Source organism: Scyliorhinus canicula, chromosome 17 (genome assembly GCF_902713615.1).
Source record: "Scyliorhinus canicula chromosome 17, sScyCan1.1, whole genome shotgun sequence".
NCBI classification, from domain to species: Eukaryota; Metazoa; Chordata; class Chondrichthyes; order Carcharhiniformes; family Scyliorhinidae; genus Scyliorhinus; species Scyliorhinus canicula.
The window spans coordinates 75,935,459-75,956,504 of record NC_052162.1 but is presented as its reverse complement, the minus strand read 5'-3'; the positions used below and the strand labels follow the sequence as shown (position 1 = coordinate 75,956,504).

At 42.5% G+C, this 21,046-nt stretch overlaps 1 protein-coding gene across 4 annotated transcripts in view; it reads right to left on the bottom strand.

Annotated features, from left to right (window-relative positions):
- The window catches only part of diaph2 (diaphanous-related formin 2), an 878,670-nt gene that overhangs the window by 462,356 nt on the left and 395,268 nt on the right, over positions 1-21,046 (bottom strand). The gene's annotated exons all lie outside the window — the stretch shown is intronic.

Genomic DNA, 21,046 nt, shown 5'->3' with positions numbered 1-21,046 from the left:
GGGAACAGACAATTATGGATTTGGTGATGTGTAATAAGACCATAAAACATAGGAGCAGAATTAGGCCACTCAGCCATCAATCCTGCTCCGCCATTCAATCATGGCTGATATTTTTCTCATCCCAATCTCCTGCCTTCTCCCCATCACCCCTGATCCCCTTATTAGTCAATAACCTACCTATCTCTGTCTTAAAAACACAGTGATTTGGCCTCCACAGCCTTCTGCAGCAAAGAGTTCCACAGATTCACCACCCTCTGGCTGAAGGAATTCCACCTTATCTCTGTTTTAAAGGATCGTCCCTTTAGTCTGAGATTGTGTCCTCTGGCTCTAGTTTTTCCTACAACTGGAAACATCCTCTCCACATCCACGAATGAGGCAGAGTTGATTGGGGAACTTATGGAACTTAGGGGGTAGTCACCACATATAATGTAATTCACCCTGCAGTTTGAGAAGCAGAGTAACAATTGAGTAAAGGTAACTACAAAGACATAAGTGAGGAGCTGGCTAGTAATTGGAAGGGGAGCCTGACAGGGGAGCCTGGCAGGGAAGACTGTGAAACATCAATAGCAGGTGTTTTGGGGGGGTTATTCATGAGGCACAACAGAAATTCATCCCACGGAAGTGGAAACATGCTAAGGAGAGGACGAGGCAACCATAGCTGACAAGGGAAGTCAGAGAGAGCAAAAAAGCAAAAGAAAAAGCATACAATGTGGTGAGGATTAGTGGGAAGCCATGGATTGTGAAGTCTTTCAAAGCAGAGGAAAACTAAAAAAGCAATAAAGGGGGAGACGATGATATACGAGTGTAAGCTAGCAAGTAATATAAAAGAATATTTCAAGAGTTTTTTTCGATATATAAAAAAGCAAGAATGGACATTGGACCACTGTAAAATTAGGCTGGAGAAGCAGTAATGAGGAACAAGAAAATGGCAGAGGAACTGAATAGGTACTTTGCATAGCAAGACGCCAGGGAGAGTCAGTGGGCAGAGCCGAGTGTAGTGCCATCACTAAGAAGGTGTTGGGGAAGCTGAAAGGTCTGAAGGTGGATACATCACCCCGACTGGTGATGTATCCACAGGATTCTGAAGGAGATAGCTGAGGAGAATGTGGAGGTATTGGTGGTCATCTTCAGGAATCACTGGAATCAGGGAGGGTGCCAGAGGACTGTAAAATGGCTAATGTAACACCCCGTTTTGGAAGGAAGGGAGAGAGAAGGCAGGAAATTGTAGACCAGTTAGCTTGACTTGGTCATTGCTAAGATTTTAGAGTCCATTATTAAGGATGAGATTGCCGAGTTCTTGGAAGTGGCTGGTAAAATAGGGCTAATCAGAGTGGCTTCCTGAAGGGGCGGTCATGCCTGATGGATCTGTTAGAGTTCTTTGAGGAGATAACAAGGAAGTTAGACAAAGGAGAGCCAGTGGAGGTGATCTATTTGGGTTTCCAGAAGGTCGCCAACAAGGTGCCATAAGGAGGCTGCTAAATAACAAAAGAGCCCATGGTGTTATGGGTAAGGTACTGTATTGAGGATTGGTTAACTGGCAGAAGGCAGAGAGTGGGGATAAAGGGGTCTTTTTCAGGATGGCAGGAGTGACTAGTGCGTTCCACAGGTGTCAGTGTTGGGGCCACACTATTCAAAATATACATTAATAATTTGGAAGAAGGAACCGAAGGCATTGTTTCTAAGTTTGAAGATAGTACAAAGATATTTTGAGGAACAGGTAGTGTTGAGGAAGCAGGGAGGCTGCAGAAAGATTTGGGCAGGCTAGGAGAGTAGGTAAAAAAGTGGCAGATGGAATACAATGTGGAAAAATGTGAGGTAATGCACTTTGGTAGGAAAAAGAGCACAGACTATTTTCTAAATGGGGAAAGGCTTCAGAAATCTGAAGCACAAAGGGACTTGGAAGTCCTAATTCAGAATTATTTGAAGGTTAACATGCAGGTTCAGCTGGCAGTTAGGAAGACAAATGCAATATTAGTATTCATTTTAAGAGGGCGAGCATACAAGAGCAGGGATGTACTGCTTAGGCTGTATAAGGTTCTGGTCAGACCCCAGGTCATTGGAATAATGAGTAGTTTTGGAACCCATATCTAAGGAAAGATATACTGGCCTTGGAGTGGGTCCAGAGGAGGTTCACGAGTGATCCCGGGAATGAAGAGCTTAACATATGAGGAGCAGTTGAGGACTTGATGAAGTTTATCAGGATGACAGGGGGTCTCATTGAAACTTACAGAATATGGAGAGGACTAGGTAGAGATGACTTGGGGAAGATGCTTCCATTGGTAGGAGAGACTAGAACCAGAGGGCACAGCCTGGATTCTTACATTTCCTTTAATATTTCCAGCATGTCTGGTCAATCCTTTTTACTCTTTCTCAATGGATTTTAGAGTTCTGCAAAAATAGCTGTATATAAGCTTCCCATCTTTGATTTTAAAAAGTTGCAAAATATTCAGAAAATATTCAGATTATCTTTATGTTATGTCAAAGTGCTTAGTCACATATATTGTTGAAAATTCAAAAGGCTATTTGGATCCCGTTCCCCCAAGTGCCCTTCGCCTTCCCTCACAGCAATGTCAGATTTCACAGATGCCATCGATGCAAACGAATACTGCCTCCACCTAATCTCTTACTTCAAACTCCCCAACGGGATCCTGCTGGATCCCAAGAGGCACCTATGCACTTTTCCACGTTTCAGACTTCTTTTCAGTAGTAGCACAACCATGGACTGTATGTCTAGTACTTGATGATCCAGGAAGTCACTTCAATGCTCCAAATTCTGCTAGAGTTCAGCAGTCCACTCCTGCAATCCGAAAATCTACCCATAGTTTTAAGAGTTCTCCTCTCCAGTGTTACCAAACCCTGTACCTCGCCCCAGTTAACCCAGACTCCAGAGGCACTTCTAATGCTGACAAAGTCAACACCTTTACGCTTGGCACAACATCCTTTGTTGAAAAGCTTTGCTCATATAAAGCAATGCCAAAGATACCTGTTGAGAGATATGAATCTCTAAAATTGAGCATTAAATTAGAGTAACACATGAACCTACTGAATGTTGCCCCTTTTGTCGAATTATAGAAGGGAAAAACATAAAACAATTTGCATCTTTATTTGGTACAAACGGAGCAATAAACAGCATGCCTGGTGATAATACTGTTCTGGACTAAAATGAACAGACCAGCAGAATGCAGGCTATTTCAGCTCAAGAAGCATGGGATGGTGTGATTAGCTTCACCATCCTGGGGCAGCACGATAGCATTGTGGTTAGCACAATCGCTTCACAGCTCCAGGGTCCCAGGTTCGATTCCGGCTTGGGTCACTGTCTGTGCGGAGTCTGCACATCCTCCCCGTGTTTGCGTGGGTTTCCTCCGGGTGCTCCGGTTTCCTCCCACAGTCCAAAGATGTGCCGGTTAGGTGGATTGGCCGTGATAAATTGCCCTTAGTGTTCCAAATTGCCCTTAGTGTTGGGTGGGGTTGCTGGGTGATGGGGATAGGGTGGAGTTGTTAACCTTGGGTAGGGTGCTCTTTCCAGGAGCCGGTGCAGACTCGATGGGCCGAATGGCCTCCTTCTGCACTGTAAATTCTATGTAATCTATGTAATCCTCATCCAAAGAAGGTAAAATAAAAGCTGGTCGAGGTTCGCTTTTCACTGCTAACCAGCAATCCTTTCTGAAGATCTCTGATAGTGGGTGAGGGCAGCAGTAAGTTATGTTGTCATGGTCCCCGAGACTAAAATAAGTTACCAATGGTCACTAAATCCTTTGCACAGACCTCATTGAGTGATTGCTCCACTAATTCCCAAGGTCGTATGAGCCTAGCAGCAACCACACAACACTTGCCAGATTCACCAGGAGCTGCCTGTGGAAAAATCTAATCCATTTCAGTTATTTCAGCAAGTTTATATTCTATGCACGATTAGCTGGTGCCACAGATATCCCTCGAAGGCCAATGTAAAAGCAGTATAGTCTTGTATGTGCATGGGCCATTTGAGCAGGTACCGGAAGATTACCAGTGTGCTCTCACTTCATGAGAAAAAGACAAGGACAGAAAACAATACTAAAAAGTACAAAAATGTTTCCAGCAGTATTAAGTTTCCTGCATACCTGCAAGTTATTACTTTTTAATCCCAGTAGGAACTTTGTTTTGAACATATTCCTTCATCCAAATTCCCCAAAGTACAAATTTGCAAAAAAAAACTTTTCCAATTAGTGAACAGAAATGGTTTGTCAATACAGGCTATATTTAGTCACTAAAGCAACAACTTGCCTTACAAAGAGATTTGGAAGATAAATACAATTTCGTCTGTGCAAACTTACAACAATCCTAAGAGCACTAACCAGTCACCTTTATGAATGACACAAAGATTATTTGGCTGCTGGCCTTGGCTTAGCTGTTCACAGCTGAAGCGAAATGTCAGCTGAAATACTAAATTTTACTGACAAACAGGCCACAGCAATACTTTTGACCTTCACTAGACAGTTTGAAATCCGGTAAGCATGTCACTACTTGTCAACAAGCCTCCCCCCCCCCCCCCCCCCCCCCCCCGTCCTAAACTATACCAACCTTGTACACAGGCACAGATAATGAAATAAATAACTCCTGCTATTATGATTGGTCTAACTGCTTCAATTGTGAAACCGGAGGTTAAAAATGTACTTGTCCAAACCAACCTATTATTGTGGTATTTTCGTACAAGCTAACGAAAAATCAAATTAATTTTTAACTTGAAACAACAACATTAAATCGAAATAATTATTTGTCACATTTGTTCTGAAAACTGAGTCAGCATGTACTCACTTGTCAAAATAATTTGACTGCACAAATGTGTAATCTTAATTAGTTTGTTTGGCCAACAGCTTTAAAACAAATTACTGAAAGCGAACGAAGATTTCTTGGAAAATAAGTTGTGTCAGACTCAACTGGAAAACGTAAAATGCAAGAAGCACAAAGATCAGTCAGTATTGAGAGAAAAAAGGTTAAAATTCTTAGCAAAGCCAGACCTGATCAAAGGGTTCAGCTCAAATTCATGAACTGTCTTTTCTCTTGACAGAGTATTTCCAACACTTGTCATTATTTCCTTTTTTTTTGTTTCTACTGTACAAGTATGGATCTACTCTGGCTTTGGAGTCAGACAGACAGTCTCCACACTGACCGGACTTCAGACTGTGATATTGAGACAGCAGAGTAGTGGGAACTATTGAAATCTGTCCTACAAGGAACAACCGCAAAAGTGATTTGATTTTCAGCCAGAAGAAACCAAAATTGGTTTGATGAAAATGATATGGAAATTCAAGAGCATGCCCTGATATCCAGGTAACAAAAGTTGCATATAAGGAAGCCTGCAATACTTGCAAGTCAAACTCCAAGTCATCCAAAACAACCAATGGACAGCACTCACCGAGAGGTTACAAACGTATACAGATCTAGGGGTTGTGAGATCCTTCTATAAAGCCTTGAGATCTGCACATGGACCAGCCTATCAAGAGCAAGCAACACTAAAATCTTTGAATGACACAAACTTGCTTATGATAAACAGTCCATCTTGTATCAATTGTCAGAACACTTTGAAGGTCCACTTAGTGACCAGTGATGGTGCAGGAGACATCCATAACAAAGATCTCCCAGAGGGAAATAAGTTTGAGCTGAAAGAACCACTAATCTTATTTTTTTTTTAAATTTAAATTTAGAGTACCCAATTATTTTTTCCAATTAAGGGGCAATTTAACGTGGCCAATCCACCTACCCTGCACATCTTTGGGTTGTGGGGGTGAAACCCACGCAGACACGGGGAGAATGTGCAAACTCCTCACAGACAGTGACCCAGGGCCGGGATTCGAACCCAGGTCCTCAGCGCCGTAGGCAGCAATGCTAACCACTGTGCCACCCGTGCTGTCCTTAGAAACACTAATCTACGAAGAGATCAATACCACCACAGAACAGATAAAATCACACAAATGCCCTCGGAATAGAAGGCATTTCTGCCATGGATTATAAACAGGGAGAAGATAAGACCCTTGACAGGCGTTAAGATCGATTTACGGCATGCTGGGAGAAAAGGACAGTGCCTCAGGGCCTTCGAGATGCAGTGGCTGTCACCCTTTTACAAAGAAGTCTGACTGTCCAACTTCAGAGGCATTACCTTACTCTCCAGTGCAGGCAAAATCTTGGTCAGAATGTTTCTAAATGTTTTCAACAACAGTTACAGAAAGTTGCAATGAAAGTCAGTGTGGGTTAAAACCCAATATGATTTTTGAGTTTAGGTAAATCCAGAATAAATACAGAGAACAAAGCATGGGCCTGTACATCACTTATTTATGATGTGGAGATGCCGGCGTTGGACTGGGGTGAGCACAGTAAGAAATCATACAACACCAGGTTAAAGTCCAACAGGTTTGTTTCAAACACGAGCTTTCGGAGCACTGCTCCTTCCTCAGGAAAACCTGTTGGACTTTAACCTGGTGTTGTAAGATTTCTTACTGTACATCACTTATTTAGATCTCATCAAGGTATTCAATTCGGTGAGCGAGGATAGATTGTGGTGCCTGTGACAAAATGTGTATTGTAAGAATATTGAAGGGTTAACAATTTACTGTAACTACATTCAACCACTAGATGGTGACCAAGTTCATACACGTGGATCACGTGATACTCTTGGTTCGGGGAGTAGGTTGTTAGGCGAGCTAGTGAATAGTCGTGTAATCAGGAGCTCTGTAGTTAGTATCATAGTTTAAATCTGTAGTCTTTTATATCTTAGCAAGCAAGACAAATCTATCTATTTGTAGTGTAAATAAATTAGCTTTGTTCAAAACATAGCTTGATGTTCTTTGTGAGACACTACACTTTGAAACCATCCTCATTGAGAAATCAAAGAACATTACATGATACCAGGAGTGACCATCATAAGGTACTAGGTGTGCATGCTAAGATAAGTCGACAGGTACAGAAAGAAAACAGAAGTTTGCAAGAAATTTCCTTGAGAAAAACTTAGAAACATTTCTAACCAGAGTCTGACTTCAACAACGACGTTGAAACAAATCCCAGTCGAAGCGAGATGTAAGGTCTGCAACCTCAACTGCAATTTCATACTTCAGGGAGACGTTAATTGCCGCAATTTCAAGAAATATTTTGAATTGTATACCTCTGCCCTAGACCTAGAAGCGCCCAGCACAAAATAGCACTGTTTTTAACAGTGGCTGGCTCGGAAGTCACTGGAATCTTTAACTTCATCCAGTTTGAGGATGGGGCCGATAAAAAAAAGTATGACAAAGTTATCGTGAAGTTTGACATGCACTGCCGCTTGCAACAAAACAAAACGTTTGAACGGTATGTGTTCAGGCAAAGAGTGAAAAAGGCAGGTGAAACGCGTGACTGCTTCATAACAGATCTGAGACTAAAAGCGCAGACATGTAGGGGGCGATTCTCCAAGCCCTGCGACGGGCCAGAGAATCGCCGCAACCGCGCCACGACGCCCCAACACCGGTGCGCGATTCTCCGAGGGCCGGCCTCTCCCCCCCCCCCCCCCCCGGGCCTACTGTGTTGCGCAATGGGCCCCTGAACACTGACGCCATGTTGAGTCGGGGCCGTTGCGCGGAAGAAGTCTCCCGCGCATGCGCAGGTTGGCGTGGCGCACATTTGGTGCCGGGGAGGGAGGCTGGAGCTGGACAAAATCGATCGTCCCCGTGCCTGTTTCACGCCATCATGAAACGCGTCGGCATTTACGACGGCGCGAGCTCCATTTTGGAGAATCGCCCCCGTAATTTGTTGATTCTTCTCTACTCCTATACTCAGATCTCCAAAGACATAGACAATTTACTGTCCAAGACGAATAGTACCTTTGGTCACCTCTCAAAGTATCTCTATATACATCCCTAACCCAAACTCATGTATGCAGGGCTGTTATTATTACCATCCTCATAAACGGATGACAATGTGTTACAGGTTCTGTAACAATTATGGCCACTCGAACTCTTCCATCAACACTGCCATGATCATCAAATGGCTGAACTACATCATAAACAACAAAGTCCTCAACAGAGTTGACTGACCAGCAATGAATGCACTCATGTAATGCCAACTATGCTAGGTTTAACATGTGTCACGCCTGGAGAGTTCCAGAATTCTCAAAGCAATGCTTTATGGTGAACTGTGATCTGGGGAATGAGATAGAGGTGCATCTCGTTGATGCATCAAAGACCAGCTGAAATTTTCGCTCTCTCTCCTGACCATCAGGTATGGGAGCAGGAGACTGCTGACAGAGACAGCTTGAGCATAAAAACCAGGAAAGCAACCGACAAGTTTGAAACAAAGAGAAGCAAGATTGTTGAGGAGGTGCAGACAACAGAAGTAGTCTGCTTATACCAGCACTTTTCAAAACAGGAGTTCCTGTGCCCCAAATGTTCAAGAGCATGCAGTTCAAGAAGTGGCCTTTTCAGTCACCAATGATCAAGCTATTACAGAGACAAGACTTCCCATGAAATTTGTATGCAAAGTATCTGGTAACAATTGGAAATAGGGATCGACTTTGGGTTCGAAGGCAGTTTTAGTAATGACAAACTTAAGAAACCAGTGCACCAATATCCTGCAACTGGAATTATAAAAATTGCAAATATTAAACGCTTCTTTTCAAGTCCTGTTTATGTTAGTATCAGCAGCCAGTGTCCTGATCAATGTATAATACAGAAGCTATCTTTCTGTTCATGAAACTGGCCCACTGCACTGTTCTCCCAAACTGTATAAAATTGGAATGTTTGTGCATTACAAAGTGCAAGGAAACTGTTCAATATTTTCACAGGTGCAGCTGTTTTCGAACTCGCTCGATCCCTTAATGCTATTGCTTGCATTGAAACTTGCCTTTGCAAAAAGTGTCAAACATGTTAAATTGTATGGTGAAGTAGACTGCAGATGTGTCCTTTCAATTTTAAGCACTATACTCCATAAAAGCTTGGATTGATAGGAAGATATGTTTAATTTATTGTTGAATCTTGTGCAAAATAAGCTTCATCAGTCTCAATCTAGTTCTTCATGGGGCAAGCCCACAGCACTGAAATTGGTCCTAATTAAACCTTAGCAGCCAATTCATTATGAAAAATCATAAAAATGAGTGATTTCAGAAGTGAGGGGGAGAAGGATCCCCCACTTTTGGGGCGTATTTCAAGTTCAGTCAGTGAAGGAATTGCTCTGCAGTTGGCCATGATCTTGAGAACACAGGACAATAGAACTGTTAAAGTAATCCACAACTTAGTTTTGACTATTTTCATTTTGCTGATGATAAACCTCATTTAAACAAAGGCAAGTTAATGATATGGACACACCAAGGTTTTGAATAAACATTCAAAACAATTCCAATTTGTCTATTAAGGATTATACGGTGAAAGATGAAAACAGTGAACATCATGGGTGTTCAATTTGTTTACAATTATTGATGTCATTTCTGAACTGTCTTGTAAGTTACCAATTAATAGATGCTCATAATCTACCGTTCTAATGATGGTGAAACTAAGTGCTTCCATCATGACTGACACGATGACAGTGGTTAACACTGCTGCCTCATAACTCCAGTGACCCGAGTTCAATTCCAGCCATGGGTGACTTTGTACATTCTCCCCGGGTACGCGTGGGTTTCTTCTGGGTACTCTGGTTTCTTCCCACAGTCCAAAGATGTGTCGGTTAGGTGGATTGGCCATGCTAAATTGTCCTTTAGTGTCCAAAAGGTTAGGTGGGGTTACTGGGGTAGGTTTAGGCGTGGCCTAGGAAGGGTGCTTTTTCAGAGGGTCTATGTAGACTCAATGGGACGAATGGTTTCCTTCTGCATTGGAATGATTCTAGGATTGCCTACAAGTGACAGAAACTTGTAGCATCTGCACATTAGGGCGGTACAGTAGCACAGTGGTTAGCACGTTGCTTCACAGCGCCACGGTTCTGGGTTCGATTCCTGGCTTGGGTCACGGTCTGTGCAGAGTCTGCACATTCTCCCCGTGTCTGCGTTGGTTTCCTTCAGGTGCTCTGGTTTCCTCCCACAATTCCCGAAAGATGTGCTGTTAGGTAATTTGGACATTCTGAATTCTTCCTCAGTGTACCCGAATAGGCGCCGGAGTGTGGCGACTGGGGGGATTTTCACAGTATCTTCAGTGTTAATGCAAACCTACTTGTGACAATAAAGATTATTATTAATATTATATTCGGTTAAACAAAGAATTCCAGAAGTTATTGGCAGTGATATCGTGTTCCTCCTCTGGGAGCACTTTTGCAGTTTTCATTCAATCAATCAATCAGCACAGAATCAGTATGCTGACATGAATTTTAACTTTTTATGCACAATTCTTGCTATTAAAAAAGACTGGAAATATCCATGTTTTTAATAAGGTGTAACCGAGATTTTGATGGTGTACAAAATCATAATTACTATTCCACAACTTCTTTAGTTCTGAAAAACTAAACAATGTCATCAATTCACTACTGGCCATAATATCTGGGTTTATATTATTTCATCAAACACTCTGACTTGATATATTCAGGCTTTGGGAGATAAGTGGCAACTAACATTCTCACCATACAAGTGCCATGCAATAAACATTTCCAACAGGAAAGATCTAACCATCTCCCCATGACATTCAATGGTATCATTATAGAATCATATAATTTATAGTGCAGAAGAAGGCCATTTGGCCCATCGAGTCTGCACCAGCTCTTGGAAAGAGCACCCTACTTAAGCCCACGCCTCCACCCTATCCTTGTAACCCCACCTAACGTTTTTTGGACACTAAAGGCAATTTATCATGGTCAATCTACCTAACCTACACATCTTTGTACTGTGGGAAGAAACCGGAGCACCCGGAGGAAACCCACGCAGACACGGGGAGAACATGCAGACTCTGCACAGACAGTGACCCAAGCTGGGAATCGAACCTGGGATCCAGGAGCTGTGAAGCAACTGCGCTAACAACTGTGCTACCGTGCTGCCCATCATAATTGAATAAATACCCAACTCTCAAAATTTGGAGATCACCATTGACCAGAAACTGACTGGAACAGCCATATAAATACTCTGCCTACAAGAGCATGTCAGAGGCTGGGAATTCCAAGGCAAGTCCCTCACTTCATGACTCTGCAAAACCTACCAACCATCAACAAGGCACAAGTCAGGAGTGTGATAAATGAGTACGACTCCAACAACACTCAAGATACAATACAAAGCAGTCTGCTTGATTGACAACTTAAATATTCAATCCCTAAACCACAGTTGTACGGTGGTAATAGCATGTTCAATATGCATAAGAACAGGAGTAGGTCATTCAGTCCCTTAAGCCTGTTCTGCCATTCAATGAGATAATGGCCTCACTCCATGTACCTGATTTTGGTGCATATCCCTTAATATCTTGGTTTAAGATCTATCTATCTTGGATTTAAAATTAACAACTGTTCTAGCTTCAACTCCTGTTTATGGGGAGAGAGTTCCAAACCTCTACCACCCTTTGTGTGAAGAAGTGCTTCCTAACATCTCTCCTGAACGGTCTGGCCCTAATTTTTAGAATATGTCCCCTAGTTTTAGAATCTCCAACCAGTGGAAATAGTTCCACTGTAACAGTGTAGACAGCACGGTAGCACAGTGGGTAGCACTGCTGCTTCACAGCTCCAGGGTCCCAGGTTCGATTCCCGGCTTGGATCACTGTCTGTGTGGAGTCTGCACATTCTCCCCGTGCCTACACGTTCTCCCTGTGTCTGCACGTTCTCCCTGTGTCTGCTTGAGTTTCCTCCGGGTGCTCCGGTTTCCTCCTACAAGTCCCGAAAGACATGCTGTTCCGTAATTTGGATATTCTGAATTCTCCCTCAGTGTACTAGAAAAGGAGCCGGAATGTGGCGCCAAGAAGCTTTTCACAGTAACTTGATTGCAGTGTTAATGTAAGCTTACTTGTGACAATAAAATTATTATAGTTTATTTTTATCTATCCTGTCTTTTCCTATTGAACAAGATGCAATGCAGTCACTCATCAAGGCGCCTTCAACACACCACATCTTCCAACTGACCACTACCACAAGGTAAATAGAAACATGGGAACTTCAGCACCTGTAAGTTCCCTCCAAAGCACAGGCTATTCTACTTGGAACTATATCAGCATTCCTTCACTGGCACTGGATCAAAATCTAGGAACTCACTACCTACAGCAGATGAACTGTAGCAGTTAAAGAAGGTGGATCGACTACCTTCTCAAGGGCAATTAGCGATAGGCAACAAATATTGGTTTTGTCAGTGATACACATACCCCATGAAAGGCTGAAAAATGCAGTCATGTGTTACTTATAAATTTAGTTTGGAAATTATTTGAAGCCAAATAATATTCAAACTATGTGAAACCATGCAGAAAGCAACATATGTTGAAACTTGAATGAGTACTATGCTGATTTTTTAATATCTGTCCCCTACGTGATTTTGATTCCAAAAGTATTCTCAAAACATGCAAGGCTGCCTACTCTAAAGACAAGATCAAATTTCTCGGTTTACTTCTTTTACCATTAAATTAATTTCCATTGCTACATGCTGTCTTCCCCAAACATAAAACAAATCCAATTCAAGTATGCATCTTACGTTTTTTAATTTCTGCAGATCGCTTTTATATATAGGCAGATCTTCAGACAAGTCAATTTAAATGGAGCTAATTAAATACTATTAATAACTGCTTATTGCCATCTCTTACTCCATACCTCTGACTCTCAATTCTCACTTGTCCATTTGCCCTGCAGTTATGTTTAATATAAAATTAACTAATAAGTAAGCAAGTTTGATGGTAGGAAAATCAAATGTTGGCTGAACTTCAGATTAATGCATTAACTGTTTACTGAAGGATTTTAACCATACTTTGAGTTTATTCTTCAAATGTCTCCCCATCTTTCTTGAAAGGACCAACCTCTGTTCAAATGTTGCTATTTTTGAATGTGTTAGTCTATGCAGAAAGTGCTACCAGTCACTTGATTGAGGGAATGGTCGGGGGTTGCAATGGGTGGCCAGAACAGGGCCAAATCATTGCTGAAAACTAAGTCAGCAGTGGGAACCATTGTTGAATTCTTGTCCTCAATCATAGAGGCTCTGTCCAAACTAAGAATGGCCAACTCACTTTAGGCATTAAACCTCCTGGTCAACCTCATATTGGCTTAAGCCACATTCATTTCAGTGATTTCATAAAATGCTCCATCAGCAAGTCCAAACTGTATGCTCTCAGTCCCTTCTCTTTATAAATCAAAGGATGTGCGAGCCAGAGCATTGAGATCTAGAGGTGATTTAGTAGGTGAGTTTTACTGTGCTTTTTTCTCTTTAAGCTAGGACACTATTTTAAACTAAAACCAGGGAGATAAACATTCTGTGTTAATTCATAGTTTAACTACTGGAATTACTTAATATGAGCATAAATAATTATTGAGAGATATTTCAAGACTTGAAGACCTAATAAATGTTTTTAAACATACAATAGAGGGGTGGACTCCTGCAGCTGTAGCACATGAGAGCTGATGGACACCATTGAGATTCACAACAACCATTGCATAAAATAGATCAGAGAGTTGAATGCGTGATTCAACAATTTTTGTTGAGTTTCAAATCATGGGGCACTGGAACTGATACTGGGGTACAAGTACACATGTGAATTGAATAAGCATGCCGGAGAGAGGGCTTTGAACTAAGGGGGAGAGGCAGGTTTAGATGAGGGGAAATTAGAAAGTTAGACTAAGGCCAAGGCAATAGTGCAGGGTAGTGATATGGGTAAGTGCAAGATGTGCAATCAGTTTGGGTAACGATACGTAATAACAAGGAAAATAAATCACGTGGGAGTAATTTATGGGGCTCCTAACAACAGGAGGACAGAGTACATTTCAAGAAGTAAAGGTGGATTCTAAGAAAGTTATTGCAATACTCATGGTTGATTTCAAACTTTATATGAATTTGACACGTTAAATTGACAAAGTATAAAAAACATTTATAAAAAAAAAAATTGACAAAGATAGCTTTTAGAATGAGTTCAACAGATCGTTAAGTACATGGGAAGAAAAGGGAATAAAAGAAAATACATAATAGGGCAACACAGGTAAACAATCTAACGACATAAGCACCGGCATCGGATGAAGCATACAGGGTGTAGCGTTAATGAGGTCAGTCCATAAGAGGGTCATTTAGGCGTCTGGTAACAGTGGGGAAGAAGCTGTTTTTGAGTCTGTTCGTGTGTTATCGCAGACTTCTGTATCTCCTGCCCGATGGAAGAAGTTGGAAGAGTGAGTAAGCCGGGTGGGAGGGGTCTTTGATTATGCTGCCCGCTTTTACCAGGCAGCGGGAGGTGTAGATGGAGTCGATGGATGGGAGGCAGGTTCGTGTGATGGACTGGGCGCTGTACACAACTCTCTGAAGTTTCTTGCGTCCTGGGCCAAGCAGTTGCCACACCAGGCTGTGATGCAGCCCAATAGGATGCTTTCTATGGTGCATCTGTAAAAGTTGGTAAGGGTTAATGTGGACATGCTGAATTTCCTTAGTTTCCCGAGGAATATAGGCGCTGTTGTGCTTTCATGGTGGTAGCGTCAACGTGGGTGGACCAGGACAGATTTTTTTGTAATGTGCACCCCATGGAATTTGAAACTGCTAACCATCTCCACCTCGTCCCCGTTGATGCTGACAGGGGTATGTACAGTACTTTGCTTCCTGAAGTCAATGACGAGCTCTTTAGTTTTGCTGGCATTGAGGGAGAGATTGTCGTCGCTGCACCACTCACTAGGTTCTCTATCTCCCTCCTATATTCTGACTCGTCGTTATTTGAGATCTGGCCCACTATGGTCGCATCATCAGCAAACTTGTAGATGGAGTTGGAACCAAATTTTGCCACACAGTCGTGTGTGTACAGGGAGTAGAGTAGTAGGCTAAGTACGCAGCCTTGCGGGGCCCCGGTATTAAGGACTATTTTGGAGCAGGTGTTGTTGTTCATTCTTACGGATTGTGGTCTGTTGGTCAGAAAATGGATGAATGAAATGAAAATCGCTGATTGTCACAAGTAGGTTTCAAATTAAGTTACTGTGAAAAGCCCCTGGTCACCACATTCCAGCGCCTGTTCGGGGAGGTTGGTATGGGAATTGAACCATGCTGCTGGCCTGCCTTGGTTTGCTTTCAAAGCCAAAGATTTAGCCCTGTGCTAACGAGGATCCAGTTACAGAGTGGGGAGCCAAGTCCTAGGTTTTGGAGCTTTGATATGAGCTTGGCTGGGATTTTAGTGTTGAAGGCAGAGCTGTAGTCAATAAATAGGAGTCAGATGTAGGAGTCCTTGTTGTCGAGATGCTCAAGGGATGAGTGTTGGGCCAGGGAAATGGCATCTGCTGTGGACCGGTTGCAACAATATGCGAATTGGAGTGGATAAAGGCATTCTGGAAGTTTGGAGGTGATGCGCTTCATGATCAACCTCTCAAAGCACTTTATTACGACTGAAGTCAGGGCCACCGGACGGTAGTCATTGAGGCACGTTGCCTGGTTCTTCTTTGGCACCGGTATGATGGTGGTCTTCTTGAAGCAGGTGGGAACCTCGGAGTGGTTAAAGATGTCCGCGAACACCTCTGAGTGCATGACCAGGGATCCCGTCCAGGCCCGTCGCCTTCCGAGGGTTCACTTTCAGGAAGGCCGATCTGACTTCGGAAGCTGTGATGGTGGGTGTGGGTGAGTCATGGGCTGCTGGGGCACTCGACAGCGGATTGTTGGTTACCTGCACGAACCAAGCATAGAATGCATTGAGTTCATCGGGAGGCGTGCGCTGCTGCCGGAGATACTACTCGGCTTCGCTTTGTAGCCCGTTATGTTGTTTAGTCCTTGCCACAACCGCCGAGACTCTGTCTGTGACTCTAGCTTGGTTTGATATTCTCTCTTGGCATCTCGGATGGCTTTGAGGTCGCACCTGGATTTCTCGTATATGTCAGGGTCGTCCGACTTGAATATCTCAGATCTGTCCTTCAGTAGGGAATCAATCTCGTGATTGACCATGGTTTCCGGTTGGGGAACGTACGTACTGCTTTCTTTGGCATGTAATCATCCACACATTTGCTGATGAAGTCTGTGACGGTAGTGACATTCTCATTTAAGTTGGTCGCCGAGTTCTTAAATATGGACCAGTCCACTGTCTCTAAGCAGTCACGTAAGAGCTCTTCTGTTTCCTCGAACCAGCACTGCATAATCTTCTTAGCTGGATTCTCCCGCTTGAGATTCTGCTTGTATGATGGGAGAAGGAGCACTGTCTTATGGTCTGATTTCCCAAAGTGCGGTCGGAGGATAGAACGGTAGGCGCCCTTGATTTTTGAGTAGCAGTGGTCAAGAGTGTTGTCACCTCTGGTGGGACAGGAGATGTGGTGGTGGAATTTTGGCAGTACACTCTTGAGGTTGGCCTTGTTGAAGTCTCCGGCCACGATGAACAAGGCCTCCGGATGTTCTGTTTCATAGTTGTTTATAACTGTGTACAGTTCTTCCAGCGCCTTCCTCACTTCTGCCTGGGGTGGGATGTAGATCGCTGTGATAATGGCAGAAATAATGGTGGAAGATAGTATGGGCGGCACTGCACAGTCAGGCATTCTAGGTCTAGGGAGCAGTAGGTCGCCAGGGTTGCCACATCCAAGCACCAGGAGGAGTTGATGAGGTGGCACTCCCCTCCACCCTTTGCTTTGCCTGATGATGCGGTGCAGTCCGTCCAATGAATTGAAGAGCCTTCAGGTTGTATGGCACAGTCCGGTGAGGCGGAGGTGAGCCATGTCTCCGTAAAACAGAGCACGCAGCAGTCTCTTACTTCCCTCCGAGAGGTAAGTCTGGCGTTAAGTTCATCCACCTTGTTTTTGATCGCTTGGATGTTTGCCAGGGGTATGCTGGAGAGAGGGGTCCTGAAACCGCGTTGCTTCAGTCTCACCTGCAGGCCGCTGCATTTCCCTCGCTTCCTCGGTTGGCGGCTGAGACTGGATGATCCTGGGATCCGATGGGAAAAGTCTGACCTTGTGGAAGGTAGGTGGTTGCGCCTGGCGGCATCCAGGGTGCTGATTACGTTTCCGGGATTGCGTCTGGCAGGGTCCCAAGCGCTGGTTGAGGTAGAGGGGTTGCTAGGGGGGCATGTTTGTGATCCGGATGGGTCACAAACATGCATTAATGAGTAAGCATTAATTAATTATATAATGAGGGAACCTCTGAGGAAGAATGATCATTATATGTGGAATTTAACATTCAGTTTCAGGTTAAAAGGGTCAGAAAATTGTGTCTTTGATTTAAATAAAGGCAATTACAAATGTATGAAGTCAGAGTTGGCTGAGAAAATGGTTAACAGTTAAGATGGTACATAAACACCGTCAGATCAAGGAGTTCTTTCATAATAACAAAGCTAGAGAATAATGCATCATCCATAGCTACTTAAGGAAGTTAAAGATGGTATCAAATTGAAAGAAAAAGTATACAGTCCTGAAAAGGTTAGTGCTGGGCAAAATAAATAACAAATAGGGACAATTAGAACATGAGAGTAAAGTAGCATAAAATAGAAAAACAGACAAACAGACTATAAGAGCTTTTCCAGGTATATAAGAAAAGAGTATCTAAATAAATGTTGGTCCCTGAGACGATGAGACTCGGAAATTAATAATGGTGTCGCAGGCTCAAGGGGCCAACTGGCATACTCTTACTCCTAATTCTCATGGCTGAAATGCCAGAGACATTGAACAATTATTTTGTACTTGTTTTTACAGTTAGAAAATATTGCAATAATAGTAGAAAATCAAGAGCAAAAAGAGGTGGAAGGAAATTAACACACAATTACCATCACTGGAGAAAATGTGATAGTAAAACTAATAGGATTAAAGATCAACAAGTCAGCTGCATCTTAGGGTCTTAAAAGAAGTGGCTGCAGAGATATTGGATGCATTGGTTGTCCTCACCAAAATTCCCCAGATTCTCCAAACGTCCCAGTGGATTGGAAAATTAGAAATGTAACACCTATTCAAGAAAGAGTGGCGCAGGAAGCAGGAAACTGCAGTTTAGTTAGCCGAACATCTGTCATTGGGAAAATGCAGGCATCCTTATTCAGGAAGTAGCCAGAGGACATTTCGAAAATTTTACTTCAATCAAGCAGAGTCAATATGGTGACCTTGAACACAAGTCATTTGCAACAAATTTATTACAGTTCTTCGAGGATGTGACAAGCAGGGTGGCTAAAAGGAAACTAGTGGTTGCAGTATAATTGTGTTTCCAAAAGGCATTTGGTAAGGTTATCCCACCAGATTAGAACTCATGGTGTTGACGGAACCTCTGTAATACAACAGTTTGGTACACACACTGTGCTTTCAGAAAGAGAGTTTCAGAATTTTGATCCAGCAACAGTGAAGGAACAGCAATATAGTTCCAAGTCAGAATGTTATATGGCTTGGATGGGAACTTGCAGATGGTGCCCATGTCCTTCCAGGTGGTTGAAGTCACAAGTTTAGAAGGAGCCTGGGCAAGTTGCTGCAGTGAAACTTATATCTGGAACACGTTGATGTTACTGTGCATCAATGGTGCAGGGAGTTAATGTTTAAGGTGGTGGATAGCGTACTGATCAAGCGGGCTGCTACATCCTGGATTCTGGTGAGTTTCTCAGGTGTTGTTAGAGCTGCACTCAACCAGGCAACGAGCCAGTATTCCATCAAATTCCTGACTTGTGGCTTGTAGATGGTGGATAGACTTAAGGGAGCCAGAAGACAAGTTATTTGCTGTAGAAATTTCAGCCTTCTGGCCACAGTATTTATATGATGAGGCCAGTTGATGTTCTGGTCAATGGTAACACAGAGCAGATTCAGCAATACTAATGTACTTGAATCTGAAGGGGTGATGATTAGGTATTTTCTCTTTGGAAATGATCATTGCTTGGGACATTTCTGGCGCAAATGTAACTTGCCATTTATCATCCCAAATCTGAAAGTTTTCCAGGTATTGCCAGATATATATACATAGACTGCATTTGTATCTGAGGAGTCACAAATGGTACTGAACAACTATGGCACAACTTGGAGGCACAAGTTCCAGAATAATGAGAATGACATTTAAGATGAAGATGGGTCACTGAATACATTCAAAGCTGAGTTAAAGGTTATCGGAGGCATGCAAGAAAGTGAGGTGAGAACACAACCAAATCAACCATCATCTTACTGCAAGGCGGGACTGCCTTGAAGGGCTGAACAGACTATTACGGCTCCTGTTTCTTACTTTATGTTCTTCTGAACATATATACAAGCACAATAGTTGATGACATAAATGTGTTCAAAAGCATGAAATACATCAGAGGCCAGCACAATGCGTAAAAACAAGATTTTCACAATTCACTGGGGTGAAGTTCGCCAAGAAGTTCTTCAGAAAGTGTACTGATATTTTGAAGTAATACCAAGAATAACTGTCTGCCTACCAGAGTTTTATTTTATTCATTGCAGAAAGATTGTCATCCATTACTATAAAACCCGATGCAAAACAGTAATTAAGCTACTTGATAACATCTTGGAATCAAGACATCTTGGAATCAAGGCATAAGAAAAGTGGACAATTCTATTTCCAATGCGTGTTTGAACCTCACACCACATATCTTTTTGTTGCTTCTTCAAGTATTTATCTAATTCTCCTTTAAATCTTCTGACTGCCTCAACTTTATGAGGCAAATATAGCAATGCATTCCATATTCTAAACACTTTTGAGTTCATAGAATTCAGATAGTGCATTGAGGGAGGAGGGCATTCAGCCCATGGAGTCTGCATCAACCCTCTGAAAGAGCTCTCTACCTAGGCCCATGCCCACACCTGTGGACACTAAGGAGTAATGCAGCATGGCCAATTCACTTAACCTGCACATCTTTGGACTATGGGAGGAAATCAGAGCTCATGGTCGAAACCTACACGGACACAGGGAGAGCATGCAAACTCCACGCAGTCACCAAAGGTCAGAATTGAACACGTGTCCCCTGGCGATGTGAGGCAGCAGTGCTGCTCACTGTGCCACCATGCAGAGTTAGGGAAGAAAAATTTCTAACCTACCCTCTTTAGCTTCTATTATTTTTGTAATATTTGTGCCCCTTTATACACTACCTATGGAAATTATCTTGCAATATTTATGTCAAACCATATTAATACTTGAGCCTCTTCAATTCGATCACCATTCATACCTGCTGCAAACGGGATGCAAATTTCTGGCCGAGCATGCATGATTATTCCTCAGTATAATCTCCAGCAGTTTACATACCGATATGTACAAATGTGTACATATGTACAAACTGATCTATAATAACCTAGGTTTTTTACCATTTTCGTTTGAATAGTATGCATTTATATTGCACAATATTTTCCACTCTTCAGCCCTGAGATGCAATTCCAGTTTCTAAACAAGTTTGGTAAAATTAGACAGTCACTGTCACTTCATGACTAATATCCCTTTGTATTCCTGTATCTTATTATAAACACTATCAATGTACATGAAAACAAACCAACAATTCATAAGCATGCAAACAACTAAGGTGCTTGAAAATTAAATGTCCAGAGGAGATTCCAGTTCCAGTTCCCAATGTACTGTGACATAACCTTACAATTAAAGTTGTTACAAGCTCAACCTTCTTGTTCCTTCATCAGCAGAGGGCAACATCCCAAAACGCTTTTTGCTCATATTATTAGCATTGTATAGCACTGGAAGCCACGTAGAGAACTGCTGATTCATGATTGAAAACATACAAAATCCTTCCAGCTCAGAACAGCCCACTGAAGCAATATATAGAAGGAAAGAAATAAGCAGGCAAGTGTGAATGTGCCTGGAGCAAAGTTATTCTCTCTTTACTGCTTCCAAATTATAACATCGAGATTGCGATGAAACTGGATAACTGAACAGGTTTGACAGTTCATGGCAAAAAAATGTATACTCTTATGACACTATGACCATTTAAATTGAAACTACAAGGAATCCAGGTTTTCAAAGGGGCTAAATTTTAATGCGTGCATTGAGGAGGAATAACCCACTGCCCAAGAACATGTTAGTACAACCAAGTAGTTTTTCATTAACCTTAAA